Raw genomic sequence first — 5,184 nt, 5'->3', positions numbered from 1 at the left:
TTTTTTGTTTTTTTTTTATACACCCATAATAGCTTTGGAAATGTTTACACCATAGATACCGCCATTTACTTCGGTTACAATATTTATGAAGTTTATAAAGGTAAATCAATATTTTATATTAAAAATGATTTATCGAAATAACTTCAATATTACTTTAAAAATAATAGAAAAATGTTAAGAAGTGCACCCACAACACTTACTTTTAAAAATAATTTTACTTTTTTTTATTGACTAATTAAAGGTTAGTGGGTACTACATTTTCGGTAGTTTAAAATTCGATAAAATATTTTGTAAGGTTATGGAACTAGCAGCACACTTAATGAAAATATGATATTAAATTGTTTAGTGAAAATATGTATAGGAAAATCTTTAAATAATAACTACATATTTTAAAATTTAATATTTTTATTTGTAGTACGTACTTGCATTACAATATAAAAAAGACAAAATCAAGGATGTTGGGTCATGTTAAGAATCTTGCTATCTTCGGTCACACTACGTAATACCCGAAATACTTCAATTTAAAATTAAACATGATAAGGTCACACTGTTTGATCGACAAAACTTGATGCAACAGACTCCGCGTTGCGTCACGGAGCTTAGCAAAGTTTTTTTAAGGTTTTAAACATTGTTTATGTTTTGACACCTAACTTTTCTTTTTATGTATTTAAATTACAAAATGTCACTAAAAGCAACTAGTTTGTTTATACAGCTCCCTTAAAACAGTAGTATAAATCAGGTTTCTCAATTAATAGGGTCATAGTGTTAACGTCCTCTTAATATCACAATTCAATTACTAGACGTCCTTAAAAAAAAACATTTTATTAATTCTATTCGATTTAGATAAAACACTAATGGCATCTTTTTATTTCATTTTAGTACGAAGTGGGTAGAGACCTTCATTTTTTTTATGTAATTGTATCAATCTTGTTTGTTGAAATAGCTTGTGACTATAGGTATATTGCAAGGCCGAAGTCTTCTTTTTCCAATTAATAAATTCCTTGTTAGGATCTACGCAACACGCATTTTCAAGATTTTTTTTAGGAACAATATACTTTAGTTTATGAGCGATGGCTTACTGGATTTCAAAACCGTCGGAAATCCTATGGTGGTACGGTTCATGAGCGTAGGTAAACGTTTTCCAGGAAACCTTGTACTTCGAAAACAAAAACGCTTCAGTCTTCTCATTATTGTATATTTGATAGTTATGGTAGTTTTATAGATTTGAGGTGAGTAGTACAGGACTGTCCCAACATTCTAACAAACAACATTCATTTTTCGTGGACACGCAATTTCGGGGTGCCTGACCCTCTTTTTTTTTGGTTTCGCGGAGAAAGTACCTTATTACTACCGCCCAGCCTTCGCGGGGGGCGACTGAGCGGTTATGCTGGGGTAACCGTGCCTTACGGCCCGGCGTTGTGCCGCCCGGATTTGATGGTGACCTTCGAGCGATCGCCGGGCCGAGTCCCTAACCATATGTATGTACAACTTAACCTACGCACGGCCTACCAGCTAAAACCCCGCGGTGGCCCTCTTCGGCGCATTTGGGACGGCTGCGGGCTTCCTCTGACGTTGTAGTGTCTAAGTCTACGACCGCAGCCGTCCCTGCGCGGTGCCGTCTTGCGGCCCGTCTCCTATGGGGGGGGGGGGCTCGGAAGCCCCCGCGCACCGAAGGACGCCTTCGGCGTCTACGGCAGTATGAGGCCAACAACACACTGCCGTCCATCCCGGGGGTCAACCGAAAAATGTGCAAAATGCACAAAAATGCACTAGGGCGGACAGCCCCCTGCTGCCCGCCGACGACCCCCTTCGTGGCCCCTATTAGTCGCCTCTTACGACAGGCAGGGGATACCGTGGTGGAATTCTCCAAACGCCCCCATTCCACAGGGCGGGGTGTCTGACCCTCTGCAGTAACCCCACGTCTACGTTAGTGCTATCGCCAATACAAGACTTAAAGGCATTAACCACACAAATCACAAACTTGTTTTACGATATCAAAGCATCAGATATAAAAAAATTATATTGTTACATATAATTTTTTCTGTCGGTAAATATAATATTTATGATTATAGTCAATTAATGGGGCGTTTTAACAAAAAATGAACGCGGACAGCCATGCGTATACGATGATAAAATCTGAGCTCTAATTAGGAACTAAGGATTTTATATAATTGTGCCTGCGGCTCCGTCCGTGTGAAAAACTTTTCCGGGACAAATATTTTCCTGTGAAAAACAACCTAGCACCCAGGAGTCATTACTCCGATTTCTTCACTAATATTTAATAAAAATCAAAACCAATTTTATAGTTTCTGAGATTAGCGCGTTCAATCAATCTCTTCACATAAAGTGGCATTTCACATTGTTCAAGTACATGTTAACAGTTAGTTAACATATAAGACAATTAATGCTGAATGCACTGTTGCTTACAATTTATTTGGGAGTGTGATTTCGTCGCTCTTTATTGTATTTAACGGTTAACGTTTAATCAGACATCAAGCATTAAGAAAGATAACTTGTATGCCAAAGGATAATTGTCTGAGATTAAGATCAATCACTCTCTAGCATAAATCATAATAGCGCTGTTTGTCGCATAGTTCGGTGCTTATATATGAAAATTGGTCACCAACAAAAAAGGTGATCTGTGTTCCATCGACCACGCCGTTATACGATCCGAAATGCCCGCGGTGCGTTTTTTGCATATTATGTCGATCAATTTTGACAAGAAGCACAGGAAGTATTAGTTTGAATTAAAAAAATCTTTAAACGTTAGATAGCTCATTTATCGAGGAAGGCTATAGGCTATATAACATCACGCTATGACCAAAAGGAGCGGGGCGTCAATGAAAAATGTTGCGAAAAAGGGGAAAATTTATTCTTTTTCAGAATTTCCGTTGCGTAAACTCTTAAAATTACGCAACAATTATCTATGACAGAATTTTTCCTCTTAAAAAGTTTAAAAAAATATATTATTAAACAAAGTATCCCCCCTCTCCCTCTTACTGGTCTGTCTGTTCGAACGCGATAAACTCAAAAACTACCTTACGGATTTCAATGAAATTTAGTATTGAGATAGTTCGAGACCCTGGGAAGGACAAGCTACTTTCTGTCTCTGGAACATAAATAGCAGGACTTTTATCCTGTAAAACTCTTCCACGCGGGTGTAGCCGCAAGCCAAATTGATAAATGTATTAGTAAGTTCAATTGAATCTACAACCCATGGCAAGATTACGATATGTAAACTAATTGTAACAAACATTGAAATTGATGGCTTGCTTTTTATGATACCAATCATTTTTGAAACAAGTTTGTTTTTTTTTATCATTCAATATTTATTTTATATTATATTTGTTGTCAACTTGTAGTAAAAAAAAGAACATTATACGTATTTTATGATCATTTTGTTTTTATTTTTATTTTAGGAAAGGAAATCCTTGTTTTATGCCGTGCGAAATAATAACGCTGTTTATATGCAAACTTTATAAATTTATAGTTCCATATATATAGGAATACTTAATATTTTATTATCAGGTTATCACATACTTAATTTATACATGTAGGTAAGCTTTCCCCTTATTGTATGTAATATTATAGCAGAAGACTATAGCAACCAGCAGTACCTACATCATGTGGGACTAATATTCCAGCCCCGTATGAAATATACCCACAATATCGAAAGGATCGTGAATGTTTTAACAATCTGAGAAGACGAGAGATGTTGATTATCTGACAGTAAATTTTATGATTCTCCATTATTAAAAACAACAGCGTACACCAACCAAAATTTTAAACTACAGAGAATTGTATAACACTGCACTTCACTCGCTATCCAAAGAAATGACGCGAAAGACATAAAACACTCAATTTAATCAGAGTCCTCATCTTCTATGTCAGTGTAAACTTGTAACAAACTAAATTCGTTATTTAATGTGGAATGGCTGCGTGACAATTTTTATTGTTTAAAACGCTATGCGTTGTGTTACGTGCTTGTTACGCACTGTCACAATAACGTGTGGCCAAGAGAATAAGGGCCCTGGGTATATAGTCCTTGAAACTGGCATGCGAAAGCGCTTTAATAATGCTGCTTAGAAGCAGAAATAGGCATTGCTTTGGTGCTGGTATCTGCCCAGACGGACGCTACGTAGAGGGATGAGCTATGAATCAAAAAGCGAACCTCGCCGTACTGTGACACCCCATTTGGGAAACACAAGTACAGCATTGGCGAAGCGTCCATACAAGCCGATTCCTACCGGCTTATCTTTTGTAAATTAATTAAAAATAATAAAAGAAAACCTAATAATATAACTAGAATAAAAATAGTATATTTAAACAAGTAATCTTATACTTATTCAATTAAATTAATACCTCAACGAATATCGTAATCGGTAGTTCATATAAATTGGAAGTGAACTTGAAATATTTCCTCGGGTTCCCTTTTTAAAATTTTCACCCTTCGCCACTGAAGTACAGTTACTGTTGTAAATTAGCAATAAATTAAAATCTTTTATGTGAACTCATATAAAAAAGGACTCTACGTGCGAGGAAAGTGCGATCAGGAAAGAGTAATGATTAGAAGTACGTACAACGAATAGGTACAATTATTTAAATTCCTTAATTAAGATCTAGTTCATTATTTGTATAAATTAATAGATTTTTCAATGACGAAATCACGTATGTAAAAAAATGCGTATATATACCACCAGCCGGCCAGTGAGGGAACCTTGAATTATGATTTCACGAGGAGTCATATCTGTTTATTTCGACAAGAACCATCCATTCTTTAATTATTGTAAATTATTAATAGATTATAATCAAGATCGTTGAGTTGGCCTAAATAAAAAGTTATAAATATATCGTTTTTTTGCACCGAATCTTATGTAGTATCTGTTTCAGACATGGTATAGAGAGGATTAGACTTGAGCGACTACTGCGCTGAGATATCAGGCTCGATTCTCGGGCAATGATATTAGGTTTTTAGCTTAGTATGAGCCCGGAGTCTGCAATTGTGCCTGGGAATTGATAGGCCCACCTCCTACATAGGACCTACGCAACTAGCGAAATGGTGGACTGCCTCCAGAAAAAGGGTAAAAGTTGAAATTATATGTTAAGTGTTGTAGTTTTTTAATGTTAGATAGTTATTTTATTTAAGTTATTATACCTCAGTGGCGAAGCGTGAAGTTTGTCAAA

Source organism: Manduca sexta, chromosome 17 (assembly GCF_014839805.1).
Source record: "Manduca sexta isolate Smith_Timp_Sample1 chromosome 17, JHU_Msex_v1.0, whole genome shotgun sequence".
Classification (NCBI taxonomy): Eukaryota; Metazoa; Arthropoda; class Insecta; order Lepidoptera; family Sphingidae; genus Manduca; species Manduca sexta.
Note: the sequence above shows the minus strand (reverse complement) of the source record.